This window comes from Schistocerca gregaria, chromosome 1 (assembly GCF_023897955.1).
Source record: "Schistocerca gregaria isolate iqSchGreg1 chromosome 1, iqSchGreg1.2, whole genome shotgun sequence".
Lineage (NCBI taxonomy): Eukaryota > Metazoa > Arthropoda > Insecta > Orthoptera > Acrididae > Schistocerca > Schistocerca gregaria.
Window position 1 is genome coordinate 468,487,665 of NC_064920.1, and position 21,723 is coordinate 468,509,387.

Consider the following 21,723-nt stretch of genomic DNA (forward strand, 5'->3'; position numbering starts at 1 on the left):
GGGCCAGCATGTCAACTGGAAATCGCCACTGTGTTCCTCGCTTTACGACGTCCGACATCTGTAATGAAGGTTGGCCGCCCAGCCTCACGACGACAGGACTCGGTTTCACCACGTGTTGGAGACACTCACTACAGCACTCCTCGAACACCCAAAAAGTTGTGCATTTTCCGAAATGCTCGTGCCGAGCCTCCGGCTATCACATTCTACTGTCGGTCATACTCAGACAGATCGCACGCAATCCCCAATCTACACAGCACAGCACGCTCACTGATACTCGTGCACCGTGCGTCTGTCCGACTAGCTACCATTCTTCGTCACGTGATGCTGCTGTCGCCTGGACGGGTTTATATCAATAGCAGGTAGGTGGTCATAACGTTCTGGCTGATCAGCGTATATAACATTAGGTGTCTTTTTATATGCGAGATGGACCTTACGTCAAAGTAAGTATATCTTACTGTCTAGTTGTGATGGAAGCGTCAAACTGAACCATCCCGCCTATAAACAGAATTTGAGGTAATAAGCAGGCTAGCACTCCACTGTTAATGATGTAGTAAAAAAAATCTGTGCCATCACGAAAGACTTCACCTAACACAGTTCATAAGATGCCTGCTACAAAACAGACATTTCTTTGTTACCCTACAAACCAAGAGGAGCCGGTGGAGGGCACAGAGAAATGGTATCCCCCAAGGAAGTATGCTAGCCCCACTGCTGTTTAATATTTACACTAATGGTCAGCCAGTTAGTCTAGTCACAAGATCTTTCATTTTTGCAGGTGAGACAGCACTTTCCGTGCAAGGTAGAACTTTTGAGGAGGTGGAAGAAATCTCACAATAAGTCTTGGGGCATTATATAACTACTACGATAGCAACTACCTGAAGTCAAACCCCTCCAAAACACAAGTGTGTGCATTCCACTTACGTAACAGAGAGGCATGGAGGAAACTGAGAATAACCTGGACAGGTCAACAGTTGATCCACTGTGACACCCCAAAGTACCTCGGAGTAAAGTTGGACCGGTCCCTGACCTTCAAGGACCACTGTACAGATACAAAAATAAAAGTCAGTGAGAGGAACAACATTATTCGGAACCTGACCGGCAAAAACTGGGGAGCACACCCACAGGTCCTCCGCTGTCTGCCCTCGCTTTGTGCTTCTCCGCTGCTGAATATGCAGCACCTGTATGGCTGAACTCCAGCCAAGCCAAACAGGTAAATATTTCCCTAAATGAAACAGGACGAATTGTAATTGGCTGCTTGCGGGCAACTCCTATTGACGAAATCTACCACCTCATGGGCGTAGCACCTCCAGACATCCGAAGGAGAACAGCAGCTGGAGTGGAAAGAAAGAAGTAGGAGACGGATCAGAGACATGCCCTGTTTGGTAGCGAACATCGAACACCAAGACTCAAGTTGAGAAAAAGTTTTCTCCAGACAACGCAACCAAGCCAGACATCACCTGCAGGCCATAGGATACAACTCTGGAGTAGCTCATCATCGGAGAAATATTGGTACAACGACAAGGAAGAACTTGCTACAGGTCATAATCTCCCATACACGACATGGAAGGTATTCAATAGACTGAGAACTGGAGTATCTCGGTTTAAGGAGAACATGATGAAATGGGAATACATCTCAGGGGACGAACTATATGAGTGTGGGGAACCTCAACTGCAGGAAACTGTCGGATCCTGTGTCCATGGACGATCTGATTATCGCCAACAATAAGGCAGTCTGTGCAGCGGAATTCTGGGCAGCACATGGAATATAAATATGCACATATTCTCTGTAATACTTGTAATATATATGTATGATATGATGTGCTATGTATGATAAATTATATTTAATATGTTATGTTCTGGACACGTATGAATAAATAAAAAAATTGGTGTAATGCAAGCAGAGAAGCATGGTGTCCGACGTTACTCACAGGTAGGGAACAGAGCGAACTTATCACGGATCCTGTTAATTTATACACTCCTTAATGGACGCAAGTACCAGAAGGCTATCATTTTCTCTTCTGGTCAGCCAATTTACTTGGGTCGGACCCTTGCTATGCAATCCGCTGACCGAAGACAGGGAAACAGGTTTACTTGCGGTGATGCACCGACAGCTATGATCAGCATCTTTGCTACTCTACGTAAAATCATTTTGTTCGTAATCCAGCATTACACCACAATCTGGTTGTAGTTCAACAGAATGGAGGGTAGTTGCTATATTTTTTTTCTATATGTACTATTACGAAACATCTATTTGATTCAATGCACCGAATAGATGTAAGCAGATACCTGGGAAGCTCAAGGTCTGGATAAACAGTTCTGTGGTCTGAAACTTCCAGACAGATTAAAACAGTGTGCCAGACCAGGACTCGAACTTGAGACCTTTGCCATCCCGGGAAAATGCTGATATCGGCGCACACTTCACTGTAGAATGAAAATTCATTCTGGAACCCATCCCCCAGGCTGTGGCTAAGCTATGTCTCCGCAGCATGCCTTCTTCCCGGAACGTCAATCGATCAAGTTATGCAGGAGAGCTTCTGTAAAGTTTGGAAGGTAGGACATGCGGTACTGCTATAAGTGAAACGGTGAAGACTGGCCTTGAGTCGTTCTTGGGTAATTCAGTTGGTGGAGCACTTGCCCGCGAAAGGCAAAGGTCCCGAGATAGGGTTTCGGTCAGGCACACAGTTTTGACCTGCCAGGAAATTTCATATCAGAATACACTCTCCTGCAGAGTGTAAATTCATTCTGGAAATTCTGCGTTCTGCTCCAGCGCATCACGGGGCTGGTCTGAAAAACAGTTTTATGTTCTGCTCCATAATTACTCATTGATATTTATCTACTAACAAAAAAACGTTCAAATGTGTGTGAAATCTTATGGGACTTAACTGCTAAGGTCATCAGACCCTAAGCTTACACACTACTTAACCTAAATTATCCTAAGGACAAAATCACACACCCATGCCCGAGGGAGGACTCGGCCGGGACCAGCCGTAGAGTCCATGACTGCAGCGCAATAGACCGCTCGGCTAATCCCGCGTGGCATCTACTAACACTACAAATAATTTCTCTTATGGGTAGTAACTTCTTACTTCAAAATTATCAGCCCAGCAATAGAAGGCACCTTTTTTTACGAGACTTTGCTTCTGTGAGAGCTCTATTTGCACAGAGCGCTAACACGTGGTGCAGCGATTTAAAAGCAACTTGTTTGGACACTTCGCTTCCTTCACATCATGCTGGTTTATTTTTAGGTATTTCCTAGTATTCAACATAGTATACTTTCCAAAATCTTAAGGACAACTCTCCAGTCATTAAAATATGTAAAAATTAGTGATGTCATGGTATATTATGCAAAATGCCGGAAAAAATTGTTCATTAAGATGGTAGACCAATATATCCATTACAAAGCATGACATTGCTTCTAAATTTGATTCTTGCCAGTTACTTTGATATTACAGTGCGAGCACAAATTAATGACGTCGTGTCACACTTTGCATATAGTAGTAAATGTTAACGTAAGATACTTTGGCATTATAGTGGGCATAAATTAATGATATCATGGCGTATGCAGCAAAATGACAGAAAATTTATCAAAGTCAACTCTTATATACGCTAAAACATACATTCAGTACTGCCTTTAGAGGTTTTGAAAATAACTTCATGACCACATAACAACAAAGATGACATTGGCTTATACTTTTCTCTCTTCACAGAATACAGTTCAACTATGGCTCTCAAAGCGTAGTATAAGCGAAATTACAATGCATTAAAGTCATTATTTTTTACGTCTGTTTCATAAATCGTATAGGTTTAAAGTGCCCTTGAGCACCTTTCTTGGGAAATTTAAGAACGTCCCTGTACAAAGACACTCATTCGCCGATTCCTATCCGCAGGAGGGACAAGCAACCCCATTCACCCTAACAGCTGCTGGCAACATACGAAATGAGAATCTTATCGAAACGGTTGCTACTTGGCCGGCGGACAGAGATCGGTGGATGGATGTCTCTATACAGAGACATTTCTAAAGTGTCCAGCAAAGGTGTGCAGGCGATACCATGGTGCTATCGAATTTGGATATTTCTCAGTGACTCTTTGCCGTTTTATTCACGTACTCTACATTGTCGCAGCCCCCCGTGCACGCGCGAAAAAGAACGAATGAAAAAGCATAAACGCCCTTTTCCGCTTCGGATCACGTTCAAACTACGACGATCGGTTTTAAAAGGTTCCTAACGGTTCCACCATATAGACGAAAGCAAAACTCGTGATCACGTTGCAGTGAAAAGGGATGAGGTGACTTTCGAAGGATTTGCACCCGTGCGATGTCCTTAAAATGGGTTGAATCGTCATAGGGATGTCACCAGTCTCAAAATTTGTCATCAACATCGTCTCAATGTACATCGAAGAAGAAACTGTCGTTTTCGAGCGCGTAATGTGTGACAATGAACGCGCCTAGAGAAGGGGTGGTTTCATTGACGCCCCTTATGTCACCTCCTGAAGCCCTTTTTCGTCGATTTACAGCAGGTGGTGTGTTCGAGATGTTATCGTAGTCCGTCCATCAGAAACCTGCGTGATTTAAATGTTAGGTGTCGCGGTTCTGACCTCCACCATCGCATTGGGTCAAAAGAAGGGGTGAAAGCTGGGTAAAAGGTGGTGTGAAGGCCTTTCCATCGTGTGCCACGTCCGCGGAGGTGTTGAGCACAATTTTGGTGATATTTGGCGCCAATTTGTCATCAGTAACTCGCCTTACAGCTAACATGAACTTCTCAGTTCTGGCGCTTTATTTATTTTTTTTTTTCCTCGCCTGTGTCGAGACCTTGATGGCTGAAGTGTCGCCGAGGTCGAGGGTGTCGTCACAGGGCGCCACGCTCGGGCACCGTTATAGCGGATGGTCGTCAGTTTAGTTGTAACCACCCCGTAAATGCACGGCTGCAAGCATGGATATATTTATACACCCATCAATTCTTTTTTGGTTCATACATCTGCATTTTGGTCTGATATTTCAATTTGCCATTTTATGGATTTGGCCACCTACTAAGTTTTGCAATGAGTACTACCGAGCCGGCCGGGGTGGCCGAGCGGTTCTAGGCGCTATAGTCTGGAACCGTCCGACCGCTACGACCGCAGGTTCGAATCCAGCCTCGGGCATGGATGTGTGTGATGTCCTTAGGTTACTTAGCTTTAAGTAGTTCTAAGTTCTAGGGGACTGATGACCTCAGAAGTTAAGTCCCATAGTGCTCAGAGCCATTTGAACCATTAAGTACTACCGATTTCCGGATCTGATACCACTCGACTAACACTTCGCAAAGTACGCTGTGACGTCACGCACACTGCAATGTCAAAGCATTTTACGTCGCAGTTTTTTTTAACTCTACATCTCACTACAGCACCTGAGCCCCTCTCTGCAGAGGAAAAGCGTTGAATGGAGAACAACAGCGCACGGTTCATAAACAATAAAGTAACTTCCGAGCGCTACATTAATGACGGGTCTCAGCAGCGCATGATAACGTAATGCGATCCCGACGCAACGTCGGCGTTATGCCTTCCCCCTGCTGCGTATATGCCACAGTTATGCTCCATACACCACGTATATGCTCGTGCGACGCCGCTAGGCCTTTCGGATACTTTTGTGCACGGGTCCTCTCACTGGTTTTTGGAGTTGGCTTCCATCTCCGCCATCTGAAGTATTAAAAAAAAACCATTACCAGAAAGAAGTTTGTAAGTGTCCCAGAGTGGTTTTGAGAGTAGCCCAACAGGAAATGTGGGATGAAGTAATCTTAAAAAACGTTAATTGCGTATCGTGAATTGATATCTGTTCTGTGCTGTATGATTAAAAAACCTCAGAATTTTTCCCTGAATGATGGCATGTTCTCGTCGTAAGATAAGTAAAAATGAATATTGCAAATTAATAATCAAATCACGTCAGTGGCAGATTGGAGCCACGTCGAAGTGTTGCGTCTTCAGCGCGAGGAAAGCTGAAAAATGGAACTTGTAACACAATACATGTTGAAGTAAACATGTGCCCTGGTCTATTAATAAAGATAGGACATATTGTTAACTCGAAGTCACTTCGTATATTAGAAATCATTAATAGCTACAGCCTACGATGCTTACTTAAATTTGACGGCTGAAAGAGGAAAGGCAAATTTGAGCATTCAGTCTTGTCCTAGCTCCCATCCCCCCACCCGCCCCCCCCCCCCAAAAAAAAACTCATAGACGTGCGTTCCTCTATTTTATGTGGTAACGGGCGAGTTGTGGCGCCCTGAAAATATTCCAAGTTCGGAGCTGGCGTGGCCGCACTGCCCGCTCGGCAAGCCGGGGCTCGCCAGCACCTGAGTGGTGCCGAACATTAGGCGGAGCAAGAGGGGCAGCCCCAGCGCGTGGTCCAGGCCGACCACATGGCTGGGAATTCCATGTTGACGCTGTGTCGGGGACTGTGCTTTGTGTCGATGAAGGAGATTTGTGTGCCGAGAGTGCCAAAAATAGGGGACTTTGTGAAACCATAAAGGCAGACATTTCACAGTTCATGTAGAAATTAATAGTAGCCAGACGAATCATGATACCTTAAAAAGAAACGTGTACATTACCATTATCTGCACGACAATTCTGATGGTGTAATCAGGTTTTCAATATCTGTATTAGTTTAAAGTTTAGTATCTGACTATAAATTATACAAGTAACACCCAGCAGCGAATTTCCAAAATCTAAACGGTTCATCCGATTTTGTCGATCGACGTGTCTTTAGAAAGTTATTAGTGTAAACCTAAATTTGTATGATTTAAAGGCATGTAAATTGAATAGTACATGAGTTATTGGTGGTCAAAGTGGCAGATTACTATTGATCGCGTCCGGCAATAAGTACTTCACAGTTACATGAAAAAACGGTAGCAGCATGCTTATAAATATATTTATTTTTCTATGTTCAAATGGTTCAAATGGCTCTGAGCACTATGGGACTTAACATCTGAGGTCATCAGTCCCCTAGAACTTAGAACTACTTAAACCTAACTAACCTAAGGACATCACACACATCCATGCGCGAGGCAGGATTCGAACCTGCGGCCGTTGCGGTCGGGCGGTTCCAGACTGTAGCGCTTTTAACCGCGTGCCCACCACGGCCGGCTTCGTCTATGTCCTTGTTTATATCAGATATATACTATTCATGAAGAAATTAGTCAAATATTTACTGTGTTTTAGAAAGCACAGAGGCATTAGGCTACTGGACTACTTTTGTTCTACTCCTTTGATATATGTTTATTTAATCTGTTTATGTATTTAATAATGTATGTTAGAGCGTGTTTATGGGCCAGCTGTAGGAATGTTTATTTAATTTCAAGTTAGTTAAATGTAAATCCAGTATTTCGTATGTGTCTCAATATGTTTGTCAGTGTGTGTTGCCTTGGAGACATGGCGGGAGAGATCTAGCCAATCAAAGCACTCGTTACTATGGTAGGCGACTACCGAAGTCAATAGAGAGACTGTATGAAAGTGGGGGAGGAGCATCAGGTCGCACGGGACACGGGAGAGTGGTGGAAGGGAGGCGCGAGGGACGGTCGCAGGAAATACTTTGAGAGAGTCGTGGGAAATAAAAATACTTCGTAGTGCCAACCTGTGCACTTGTGAGAATCCGTGGCTTCTGCAGTGAAGACGTAGTCTGCGTTTAGAAGTGAATATCTCGTGAGCTATGTTGTTGCTCACAACTAACTACGTGAGGTAGGAATCTATTGTTTCCTTGTTATGCAACTGATATTTTATTTCATTGCTGGACCGTCGACACCAATAAGTGTTTTACAGTAATAAAATGCATTCTTAAAGGTAATTTTGCAGTCGTACTTATCATTTAAAGTTGTTAAAACTAGTACCTGCAGATTTTATTTAATTGCAATCTTTCTTTTATAAATTTCTATGTTACATTCAAAATTCGCAATTGCCGAATGGTAGGAACTTTCGACCATTCAATTCAAGTGTGTATTCGTATTGTACAATATAGACTCAGCACTATTTGGCTTGTAATGCGGCAACTACGTATCCCAGCCCCTAGACAATGAAACCAGCCAAAACTTTTAATACACTCCTGGAAATGGAAAAAAGAACACATTGACACCGGTGTGTCAGACCCACCATACTTGCTCCGAACACTGCGAGAGGGCTGTACAAGCAATGATCATACGCACGGCACAGCGCACACACCAGGAACCGCTGTGTTGGCCGTCGAATGGCGCTAGCTGCGCAGCATTTGTGCACCGCCGCCGTCAGTGTCAGCCAGTTTGCCGTGCCATACGGAGCTCCATCGCAGTCTTTAACACTGGTAGCATGCCGCGACGGCGTGGACGTGAACCGTATGTGCAGTTGACGGACTTTGAGCGAGGGCGTATAGTGGGCAAGCGGGAGGCCGGGTGGACGTACCGCCGAATTGCTCAACACGTGGGGCGTGAGGTCTCCACAGTACATCGATGTTGTCGCCAGTGGTCGGCGGAAGGTGCACGTGCCCGTCGACCTGGGACCGGACCGCAGCGACGCACGGATGCACGCCAAGACCGTAGGATCCTACGCAGTGCCGTAGGGGACCGCACCGCCACTTCCCAGCAAATTAGGGACACTGTTGCTCCTGGGGTATCGGCGAGGACCATTCGCAACCGTCTCCATGAAGCTGGGCTACGGCCCCACACACCGTTAGGCCGTCTTCCGCTCACGCCCCAACATCGTGCAGCCCGCCTCCAGTGGCGTCGCGACAGGCGTGAATGGAGGGACGAATGGAGACGTGTCGTCTTCAGCGATGAGAGTCGCTTCTGCCTTGGTGCCAATGATGGTCGTATGCGTGTTTGGCGCCGTGCAGGTGAGCGCCACAATCAGGACTGCATACGACCGAGGCACACAGGGCCAACACCCGGCATCATGGTGTGTGGAGCGATCTCCTACACTGGCCGTACACCTCTGGTGATCGTCGAGGGGACACTGAATAGTGCACGGTACATCCAAACCGTCATCGAACCCATCGTTCTACCATTCCTAGACCGGCAAGGGAACTTGCTGTTCCAACAGGACAATGCACCTCCGCATGTATCCCGTGCCACCCAACGTGCTCTAGAAGGTGTAAGTCAACTACCCTGGCCAGCAAGATCTCCGGATCTGTCCCCCATTGAGCATATTTGGGACTGGATGAAGCGTCGTCTCACGCGGTCTGCACGTCCAGCACGAACGCTGGTCCAACTGAGGCGCCAGGTGGAAATGGCTTGGTAAGCCGTTCCACAGGACTACATCCAGCATCTCTACGATCGTCTCCATGGGAGAATAGCAGCCTGCATTGCTGCGAAAGGTGGATATACACTGTACTAGTGCCGACATTGTGCATGCTCTGTTGCCTGTCTCTATGTGCCTGTGGTTCTCTCAGTGTGATCATGCGATGAATCTGACCACAGGAATGTGTCAATAAAGTTTCCCCTTCCTGGGACAATGAATTCACGGTGTTCTTATTTCAATTTCCAGGAGTGTATTTCAATTCTGAATCTGAGGGTTCGTAGTTGAGGGCCACTTTTTTTTTTATTTGAAAGTCCGCAACATCGACTCTTGGGTTGGAAATCCTTACACAAAAGTTTACATAACACGAATATTATTTTTAGAAAAGAGTATTACAATTTGGTGCTACTCGACTAACATATTGCGATCTGTTCTATCACGCTATTGGAGTAATAATAAAAATTAATTTCTTATGAGAAATACCTTAGCGCTGAGACAGAATGGAGACCATGTTACTGTATAACAGCGTACCCATTCATCCTCGAATTACAGGCGGCATATGATGGCGTTTACAGGATCGAATTATAAAAACTAAATTTCTCTGGGGGTGGGGGGCAGAACGTGAAACGTAAGTGCTCTGGGCTGAATATTGCAAATTAGTAATTTGGAATGATCAAGGTTACATACAAAGACATCGAAAAAAAGTTTCTTAAAGTTTGTTCTAATTCCCTCAGTTATCCTTGTGTGTGTAAGGCTTACAGTGCTTAGTTCTCATCACTCAGAACGTAATTATTCTTGCACAACCGGAGTGCCGCAGCAGCTTCCCTTCCTCCTTCAGTACATTATAATTAACGCGCTTCACCAAGAATAACTGCAGCAATCGGCGTTCACATTAAGCTATCTATGATTTTGACAGCAAAATTTAGCTGTTGCCACTACATTCAGAGTTTTTGAGTTTATACAGCACGATCAGTGTCCAATTTGTACAATAATTTCTAGTATCTTATGCTCACGTTTTGCATCCAGTTGATAAAGTAGCTCACAGATTCGAGATCGTAAATCCTCATAATATTCCTCGCCATCTTTAAATTTTCATCTTGGTACCTCTAAAGTAGTGAATTCACAAGCACGTGATAAAAAAAAAGAAACATACTTGGCGTGTTGGCTGCATTTCCAGAACTCGTGACACATTGCTCTGCCGGCCCCTCGTCAACTCCAACCGGGAACCTCTCTTGGGTAGCTCAGCTCGTTAGAGGAGGTCCAGGCTCGAGTCCCGGTTTGGCTTCCAGTTCTACTTGCCAGAAGGCTTCATTGGGGCGCACACACCGCCGCAGAATGAAAGATTCCTTCTGGAATGGAGCAACTGTTAGCGAAAAGATAGTCATCCATTAAACTCGTAAATGCCAGAAGGACAAGCAAAATCTTATTCAAAGCAAGGAAATGTTCTTCAAACCTATGTACTGACTTTGCGCTGTCGATCTTCTCCAGATGATGTACAGATTACGGAATTACATGTCCGGTGAACTCTCTTATTTCATTAGTGAAAATGTGTTATACTTGCTTAAGATTTGGTCACATAAGCAAGCATTATTTTGGACAGCCGCGCTGCTGTAAATGTGATGAAGACTTTTCGAGGTCCCAATGCAAAACAGTCCCTGCGACTTTTTTACAATTCCGTCGAGCCCCCCTCTGGCTGCTAACCACTCATGTCCAGAATAGATTCGCCAGGAAAAAATACGAGAACTTACTAGATGAAACAATTTAGCTTTTAAGGAAGCTGAGACTATCTGGAGAAATAAATCGTACCCTTGGAAGCTTTCAAGATATCACCCTCCATAGATTATAAAAAACTGCTTCCTCGCACACATCTTCGTTCTAGATACTGAGCGCAGAGACAAAGTATTACATCCAAAAGACAGCGCCAATGCCCTGAATCATATTCCAAAACTTTCTCCAGTGCCTCATGGACTGACGGCATGAGGCAGTGTTGATGGCGATCTGTCCATTGGATGGGGACGTTAAGCTTTGCGGCCCTCTTGGTAGCACACTACTGGCCATTCAAATTGCTGCACCACGAAGATGACGTGCTACAGACGCGAAATTTAACCGACAGGAAGAAAGTGCTGTGATATGCAAATGATTAGCTTTTCAGAGCATTCACACAAGGTTGGCGCCGGTAGCGACACCTACAACGTGCTGACATGAGGAAAGTTTCCAACCGATTTCTCATACACAAAAAGCAGTTGACCGGCGTTGCCTGGTCAAACGTTGTTGTGATGCCTCGTGTAAGGATGCGTACCATCACGTTTCCGAATTTGATAGATTGTAGCCTATCGCGACTTCGATTTATCGTATCGCGACATTGCTCTTCGCGTTGGTCGAGATCCAATGACTGTTAGCAGAACATGGAATCGGTGGGTTCAGGAGGGTAATACGGAACGCAGTGCTGGATGCCAACGGCCTCGTATCACTAGTAGTCGAGATGACAGGAATCTTATCCGCATGGCTGTAACGGATCGTGCAGCCGCGTCTCGATCCCTGAGTCAAAAAAATGGTTCAAATGGCTCTGAGTGCTATGGGACTTAACTTCTGTGGTCATCAGTCCCCTAGAACTTAGAACTACTAAAACCTAACTAACATCACACACATCCATGCCCGAGGCAGGATTCGAACCTGCGACCGTAGCGGTCACGCGGTTCCAGACTGTAGCGCCTAGAACCGCACGGCCACTCCGGCCGGCCCTTAGCCAACAAATGGGGACGTTTGCAAGACACCAACCATCTGCACGAACAGTTCGACGACGTTTACAGCAGCTTGTACTATCAGCTCGGAGACCATGGCTGCGGTTACCCTTGACGCTGCATCACAGACAGGAGCGTCTGCCATGGTTTATTCAACGACGAGCCTGGATGCACGAATGGCAAAACGTCACAATACGCCAGTCACTACTCCTGATGAACTGTGGTATCGTGTTGAAGCTGCATGGGCAGCTGTACCTGCAGACGCCATCCAAGCTCTGACCTAATGCCCAGGCGTATCAAGGCCGTTATTACGGCCAGAGGTGGTTGTTCTGGGTACTGGTTTCTCAGGGTCTATGAACCAAAATTGCGTGAAAATGTATCACATGCCAGTTCTAGTGTAATATATTTGTCTAATGAATACCCGTTTATCATCTGCATTTCTTCTTGGTGTAGCAATTTTGGTTGGTTCAAATGGCTCTGAGCACTATGCGACTTAACTTCTGAGGTCATCAGTTGCCTATAACTTAGAACTAATTAAACCTAACTAATCTAAGGACATCACACACATCTATGCCCGAGGCAGGATTCGAACCTGCGACCGGAGCGGACGCTCGGCTCCAGACTGTAGCGCCTAGAACCGCACGGCCACTCCGGCCGGCGTAGCAATTTTAATAGCAAGCAGTTTACCTAAGGGGAGTAGGCTATATGCCGGCACCGAATTTCACTTTATCCCTTCTGTCGTCATCGTCGTCGTCATAGGAATCGTCATACAACACAAACATAACTCTACGTTGAAAAAGTGGCAGTGTGCGCAGTCGAAGAAAACCCTTTTCGAATAGTTGTCTTAAGAACCACCATGGAGTGGGGAAGTTTCAGTTGCAGGCCCCTATTCTTGAATGGGTGTAGATACATGATCGTTCATCAGAATAGTAGCAGCAATAATTTCGCCCCTTCAGTCGGGACTTGTGAATTGCGCTGTTGGTTGCAAGAGAACTGGGATTCTCGCTCTCGTCACCTTTGGGATGGAGCTCATTTGCAGTGCTTGGGAGATGTAAGTTTCACACAGGTTGTAGCGCAATCCACCTTAAGAAAAGCTCATATTTAACTAACTCGGTCATGCATCTTGTATCTCCAGTTCGTTGTATTTAATATGCTTCTCATTTATCTTGAAATTGAGATATGCCCAGATGTGGTAATCTTATTTGCCTTCCTTCCTGCAGTGTTTCCATTAGCCACAAGATCCACAGCAGTTAGAGTCTTTTTTCTTCAGTTTACTACATTTTTGTAAGAACATTTTCTGTACTGTTATTGTAAATTATTCGCTTGATTAGATAAAATAAAACATTGTGTTTCAGTACGTAATAAGGAAATGTGGTTCTGCCTTGCGAAAACACATCTTTTCTTGTTTTATTACACGTACCGGGTGATCAAAAAGTCAGTATAAATTTTAAAACTTAATAAACCACGGAATAACGTAGATAGAGAGGTAAAAATTGACACACGTGCTTGGAATGACATGGGGTTTTATTAGAACAAAAAAAAAACAAAGTTCACAAAATGTCCGACAGATGGCGCTGGACAGCAATACGTCAGTGACTGCGCATGACAATCGTGTATAAAAGGAGCTGTAATGAGAGAGAATCAGATGCGCCAGCAGTCGCAGCATGTTGACGTTACCTGAAAAGACGCTTTTAGTGAATCTGTATTATCAGAATGGGGAATGTGCAAGTTCAGCGTTACGATCCTATCGCCATACGAAGGGGATTCGAACAGGTAAAGGTCCGTTGACAAATGCAGCTGTGGCGAGAATGTTTTCGAAGTTCGAAGCCACGGGTTGTTTAGATGATAGACCCCGTAGTGGCCGACCGAGCACAAGGCGTAACGCTGCTGAGACAGTTCAGGAAGAAATGGAGACTGTAGCGGGTTCGTCTATGCACGGCGAAGTCAGCGCTCGTGCAGTAGCACGTCGCACCGGCATTCCATACACTACTGTTTAGTTGTCACTTAGACGTACCCTCCGATGCTATCCGTACAAAATCCATCGACATCATGAACTGGTACCTGGCGATTTAGTGAAGCGGAGGGCATTTGCGGTGTGGACGTTTCAAATGATGGTGGAAGATGACGATTGTTTGAGTAACGTGTTGTGGACCGACGAAGGTCATTTCACGCTCCGAGAGTTTGTCAACGCCCACAACTGCAGAATTTGGGCTAGCAAAAATCCTAGATCTGTCGTGTAAACTCCATTGCACGACGAGAAAGTCACGGTATAGGTTGTATTTACCAGATCTACCGTTATCGGGCCTTTTTTCTTAGAGGAAATGCGTGATTCTGGTTTTGTAACTGCTACCGTGACGGGTGAGAGGTACGCTGATATGTTACAGAATCGCATCATCTCCAGCCTGGCTGATAAACACCTGTTGGAACGTACGATGTTTATGCAGGATAGCGCTCCACCCCATATTGCTAGACGCGTGAATTATCTCTTGCGCGCGTCGTTTGGTGACGATCGTGTGCTCAGCCGCCACTTTCGTCATGCTTGGTCCCCCAGATCCCCAGACCTCAGTCCGTGCGATTATTGGGTTTGGGGTTACCTGAAGTCGCAAGTGTATCGTGATCGACCGACATCTCTAGGGATGCTGAAAGACAACATCCGACGCCAATGCCTCATCATTACTCCGCACATGCTTTACAGTGCTGTTTACAACATTAATCCTTGACTACAGCTATTGTTGAGGAATGATGGTGGACGTATTGAGCATTTCCTGTAAAGAACATGATCTTTGCTTTGTCTTACTTTGTTATGCTAATTATTGCTATTCTGATCAGATGAAGCGCCATCTGTTGGACATTTTTTGAACTTTTGTATTTTTTTTTTTGTTTTAATAAAACCCCATATCATTCCAAGCATTTGTGTCAATTTGTTCCTCTCTATCTACATTTATTCAGTTTTCAAATTTATACTGATTTTTTGACCACCCGGTATATGTTTCGGAAAAGTTTCTACATCTTCAGTGGGATTTATTTAATATCTGATGAACAAAATACAAAGAATTTATCCATTATGATAATTACCAGTTTGTGAGGTTATAGTATTTATATTACTGTAACTATTGACAAAAATATTAACATGAAGAATAGTGTTTACAAGTCCGGTATTTGCAGTACAAATGTACTTATTGCCTTCAGTATATCATCTGCAATTAATAAGCGTTATTAATGTTTTGTTTGTAATTTCTCAAATTTTAGGCCTAATGTGATATAATCTATTTTTTCTTATAGCGCTACCCATACGCTGTATGGCCAAACAACCAGGATTGATGCTTTTGGATGCCATTTCTTTTCATATCACGACTCCGGCTATCATCCATGGCACCTTTGCAGCCCACTGGTACGTCGAAGATATTCCACACTACGTTCTGTTGCCCCTCTTGGCAAGCCATCTTGAGCTTACAGTTCAGTGTGAGCGAGTTTCTGCCGTTTGTCATCGTCCTTACCAAACTCTTTCTTGCGCAGAAAGGTCTCCGGACCTCTCTACAATTTAGAACTTTTGGAGCATTACGGGCAGGACACTCCAACCAGCTCGGGATTTTGACGATCTAACCCACCAGTTGGATAGAATTCTACATGATTGTCCTCAGGATGACATCCAACAATTCAGTCAGTCATTGGCTAGCAGAATAACTGCTTGCATAATGACCAGATGTGGACCAATGGGTTATTGCCTACTGAATTTGTGAAGTTCTCACTCTCGAATAAATCATCCATGCTTTCTGAAGTTGTATCATTTGTTTATCTGTACATGTTCGTCAACTGTAACGATTTCCGTACCATTCGGTTAATTCCTCCGTGGAGCTCGTTTATTTTTCTTAGCGTATGTACAGGATGTATCACAGTTAGTAGCGAAAACTGACGCAGTTGAATATACGAATTTAGAAGCAAAAACGTTCGGGTAAATTTGTGTCAGCGAACAAGCCGCCACGCCACGAACTTCACTATGGAATGTTAGCCCAGTTAGAAGAAAAGTATTTGAAGTATAATCTTTTTCATTAAGTCCCCGTCTAATTAGGCTTAAATCTGGCGTAGATCCACATGCTCTTCATGAGCGATCAAATCAGGAACATTTCCCATTGTGTTTGTCGTCAAGGGCACTAGCTGATTGGCCCATTGGGTCCCACGTTCTTCCAAGAAAATCTGACAGCCGCGGATACTTTCTGTACCTGCGACGGAATCCTCAAGGATAGCTTGAGGATGTTCCCCTTGTGCAACGCTGAAGAATGAGGTAATTGCGTGATGGGACTGCTGATGTAATACGACATCTGAGGCTCCAGTATGGTCGAAGGTGAATAGGTCGAGTGCGGCTTGTATCTTGACCTCAAGATCAATCCTCTGGATTCTGCTGTCAGGAATTATATGGGAAGTGAAGCGTACTACACCTGTGTTATCACTGTTGAAGAACTGTAACAGCAGACTTTACATTCTTGTCGAGATTTATAAGATGCTGCGGGAATGTTTGTAAGAATTCGTAATTAGCGTTTGTGAGGATGAAACATGGAATTCAACAGGTAGGCGCCCTATAAATTGTAACATGTACGTGCCGAAGTAGTTCTGCGATTCTTGTTAACTTAGGCCAGTTAAATGGAAACTATATAGGAAAGTTTATGTTTCGAATACTTCTGTAGTAACTAGGAAAAAGTTTCATACTGACTTCGTTGATGGCTAGTAACCACTCACCTCAGTTATCTCGCAAACCATTTATTTGTAGACCCATGTTTACTGGAATGTTTTTGCTTATGTTATCGCGGACTTTCATCTAAGTCAGTTTCCTGTATTAATTATTATACACCCTGTGTAACTGTGTCGTGTATAGTTCAAAGATCCACACATTATATGAACAACTGGTACAACTGAGTAGCCGAAAGGGTAGACTTTCAAAACTTTCTTACATGGCGGTAGATATTGTAACACCCCAAGTTTATTTTTGGGGCGATATGCAGGGCGAGGCAGGAGTAAAGGTGCATTATTTGAGTGTTTCCAAGACGGAACACATTTAATATCACTTCTGTACGTTACGCTTGAATAACTCGAATACCGGACTCTCCAGCGAAAACCTTTCGCGGTACAAAATTGAACTACATTACTTTTCCTACAAAAGAAGGTTCTATTCATTTTTTTCTCTAGACTAATAGTCTGCAACAAGAGAGCGCGAGGACAATAAAATTCCTTGCGATGCGCATGCGGTGTAGCTTAGGTAATTTTTAGAGGCTAATTTCAGGGAGTTGCCCGACTTGATACATCTCAGTTCCCTCTACACTACTGTGGTACGTTGTGAGCAATGGCAATATTTGAATAATACAGGAAATAAACGACAATGCACACTAAACGTGTTCTGTCTCAGATGCCATTCGGAACTTGGTATATGTCCATATGAAATTTTTTATTCAGAATCACTAATACTGTCACCCTTCAAAGCACGTACCTTTCATCCTGATTCACCCTCTGTATTCTGAGCTACAACCTTGTAGATCGGACGATTGTAATGGAAGGTGGTGATAGGTGGGAATCACAAGCCACTGGCACTTTCTACTATCCATCCGCCTATTTGTGAAGCGCCATCCACACACTAGTCGTAATTTAATGTTGCGATATTTAAAAAAGTAAAAAGTGAATGGGAGCCCTGAAATGGCACGACACGTATTACTGATTGAGGTTTCTTCTTCTTGCGGCTTTGTCCCGCGTCGGCGTAGGGTCGGCATGGTTATCAACTGATTTGGTATGGTTGATTTAAAACGTAGTCCGATGCCCCTCCTGTCGACATCCCCTTTCACTCCTCCCTCACGAACCGCTCAGTCCCAAGTAGATCACAAAGGCTCATTAATGTTAAGATTTGCTGACTGTGGTGGGTGGCTAGGAGGGCTGCGACAATTGATCCTCGTATCCACAAAACCAATCCTGTATGATGAAAGCTGTGTGAATAGGGGTCCTGTCGCCTTGGAACACATCACAATTGGGGAAACAACATTGCACCAAGAGTTGGACCTGATCAGCCAAATCGGTCACTTAATCCTTGGCAGTAATGCGATCTTGCACAGTAACCATGGGGCCCTTCGAATACCACGATATGGCTGCCCAAATCATCAACGAAGCCTGCCATGTTTCATTCTTGGGACGTAAAACCGGTCAGGAGTTGCAAACAGGATGAAGCAAGAGTCATCTGACAAAATAACATTCTCCCATTGCTCCATAGCCCAAGATTTATGGCTTCGGCATCACGTTCTCCTGTTAGCTCGTTTACATTAGTTGGTTGGTTGGTTGTTTGGGGAAGGAGACCAGACAGCGTGGTCATCGGTCTCATCGGATTAGGGAAGCATAGGGAAGGAAGTCGGCCGTGCCCCTTCAGAGGAACCATCCCGGCATTTGCCTGCAGCGATTTAGGGAAATCACGGAAAACCTAAATCAGGATGGCCGGACGCGGGATTGAACCGTCGTCCTCCCGAATGCGAGTCCAGTGTCTAACCACTGCGCCACCCTGCTCGGTGTTTACATTAGTAATGAGTGATTTTGGGCGGTTGGATCGCCCTGGATGCAGCGCCTCTCGAAACACCCAACACTTCGGCTTCTTTGGATAGGGATGCACCCACCAGACGATCACCGCGTTCGAATGGACGATCTCCGGCATAATTCACTCACAGCTGTAGAGAACACTGACACTTGCAACGTGTTGAGGAATTACACAGGTGTAGATCGTGGTCACATATAACGGCGCCACCTGTAGGCTAGTCTGGCAACTGCATGTACCGAGCGAGGCTGCGCAGTGGTTAGCACACTGGACTCGCGTTCGGGGGGACAACAGTTCAAACCCGTGTCCGGCCTTCCTGATTTTGGTTTTCCATCTTGTTGTTGTGGTCTTCAGTCCTGAGACTGGTTTGATGCAGCTCTTCATGCTACTCTATCCTGTGCAAGCTTCTTTATCTCCCAGTACCTACTGCAGCCTACATCTTTCTGAATCTGCTTCGTGTATTCATCTGTTGGTCTCCCTCTGCGATTTTTACCCTCCACGGTGCCCTCCAGTACTAAATTGGTGATCCCTTGATGCCCTAGAACATGTTCTACCAATCGGTCCCTTCTTCTTGTTAAGTTGTATCACAAACTTCTCTTCTCCCCAATTCTATTCAATACCTCCACATTAGTTATGTGATTTACCCATCTAACCTTCAGCATTCTTCTGTAGGACCACATTTCGAAAGCTTCATTTCTCTTCTTGTCCAAACTTTTTATCGTCGATCTTTCAGTTCCATACACGGCTACATTCCATACATATAATTTCAGAAACGACTTCCTGACACTTTAATCAATACTCGATGTTAACTAATTTCTCCTCTTCAGTAACGCTTTTCTTGCCATTGCCAGTCTACATTTTATATCCTCTCTACTTCGACCATCATCAGTTATTTTGCTCCCCAAATAGCAAACCTCCTTTACTACTTTAAATGTCTCATTTTCTAATCTAATTCCCTCAGCATCGCCCGACTTAATTCGACTACATTCTATTATCCTCGTTTTGCTTTTGTTGATGTTCATCTTATATCCTACTTTCAAGACACTGTCCATTCCGTTCAACTACTCTTCCAAGTCCTTTGCTGTGTCTGACAGAATTACAATGTCATCGGCGAACCTCGTAGTTTTTATTTCTTCTCCATGGATTTTAATACCTACTCCCAACTTTTCTTTTGTTTCCTTTACTGCTTGCTCAATATACAGATCGAATAACATCGGGGAGAGGCTACAACCCTGTCTCACTCCCTTCCAAACCACTGCTTCCCTTTCATGTCCCTCGACTCTTATAACTGCCATCTGGTTTCTGTACAAATTGTAAATAGCCTTTCGCTCCCTGTATTTTACCCCTTCCACCTTCAGATTTTGAAAGAGAGTATTCCAGTCAACAATGTCAAAAGCTTTCTCTAAGTCTACAAATGCTAGAAACGTAGGATTGCCTTTCCTTAATCTTTCTTCTAAGATAAGTCGTAAGGTCAGTACTGCCTCACGTCTTCCAACATTTCTACGGAATCCAAACTGATCTTCCCCGAGGTCAGCTTCTACGTTTTTCCATTCGGCTGTAGAGAATTCGCGTTAGTATTTTGCAGCTGTGATTTATTAAACTGATAGTTTGGTAATTTTCACATATGTCAACACCTGCTTTCTTTGGGATTGGAATTATTATATTCATCTTGAAGTCTGAGGTTTTCCATGATTTCCTTGAATCGCTTCATTCAAATGCGGGAATCGTTCCTCTGGAAGAGCAAGGGGGATTTCCTTTCCCATCCTTCCCTAATCTGATGGGACCGATGACCTCACTGTTTGGTCCCATCTCCCAAACCAGGCAGCCGTCCGCATCTATGTTCAAGCACGCATTTCTCACGGTATTTCCAGATTTTTGTCCAAGCCACGCTCTAGCGTTCGGGAATGCGTGCGCATCCAGATGCCGCAGGAGGCGAAAATGTTTACAATTCGGTCGCAGCTTGGCGCCATCGGCATCAGAACGGTTACAAAGTGACGTAGTACCTTACGGGATGATATCTGCGAACCGCCGGAGACGTGGGATGCGGCGCTGCGACTGCTTGCAGCCGGCGTATAAGAAGGCGGCTGGGCGTTCGCGAGCCGCCAGTGTCGGGCTGACCTCGGAGGCGGTGCCAGCACGCCAGAAGCCGCGCCTCGCTACTGAGTTCGCCATGCGGGCGTCCCCGCTGCTGGTTGCTCTGCTGCTGCTGGCGCTACTGCTTGGTGAGTACGCGCCCCACGGACGCCCGCTGTTCTCCTACACGGCCGGTACAGCTGCCGGTCGTCCTCTGTGTTACTTGTGTATCTACTGGACGCAGGGAGGTCAGGCTGCTCTCTCTTTACCTTCGTACCAAAATCTATAACCCTCGTATGCACATACACTTGGCGTTGCTCTTGAACGCTAGTGAACAACTAACACGAAGATTAACACCAGATGTTTCAAGAAAAAGCTTTGTATCCACTTGTTCCAAATGCCCTAAGGTTTGCCTAATTACGTTATATATCACTAGCTGAGAAACACGGCGTTGCCCGGGCCAGAATGCATTGCATGGGACAAGGCATGAGTACCATTCTAGATACGAGGTGCATACAGATGCATATTTCATTAATAATGTTATCAATGCAGTTATCCTGTTAGTAAAGATGGAGCAATGCATATTCTTACATATAGTTAAATAATGTATGACTTACGAACTTTAAACGTTACCGTCTCAGTGAATGAACTAGCTTATACAATCCTCACCCTGTTACATCCATATTGGCATTAACATTCTGTTACGCCGACATATTTAACCGGGAGTAACACCACGGAGCCAATACTAGTTTTGGCATTAACATTCTATTACGCCGACATATTTAACCGGGAGTAACACCACGGAGCCAATACTAGTTTCGTAATATTGTAATACAATAGCATTTAAATGAAGCTGGAAAAGAATGGAAGTTACTTCATTTCATTAGGCATTTATTTTTCATTCTATATGCATAAGTACAATATTTTGTTTTCAAAAATGGGTTGAAATGGCTCTGAGCACTGTGGGACTTAACATCTGTGGCCATCAGTCCCCTAGAACTTAAAACTACTTAAACCTAAGTAACCTAAGGACATGACACACATCCATGCCCGAGGCAGGATTCGAACCTGCGACGGTAGCGGTCACGCGGTTCCACACTGAAGCGCCTAGAACCGCATGGCCAC

The 21,723-nt window shown here is 44.8% G+C and overlaps 1 long non-coding RNA gene across 1 annotated transcript in view; it reads left to right on the plus strand.

Moving 5' to 3' along the window:
* The first annotated feature begins 20,635 nt into the window (after positions 1 to 20,635).
* LOC126364803 (uncharacterized) overlaps positions 20,636 to 21,723 on the plus strand; it is a 229,906-nt gene continuing 228,818 nt past the window's right edge. The window contains exon 1 of the long non-coding RNA XR_007566252.1: positions 20,636 to 20,747. This is a non-coding gene — a long non-coding RNA (uncharacterized LOC126364803). The remainder of the gene's footprint in view (positions 20,748 to 21,723) is intronic.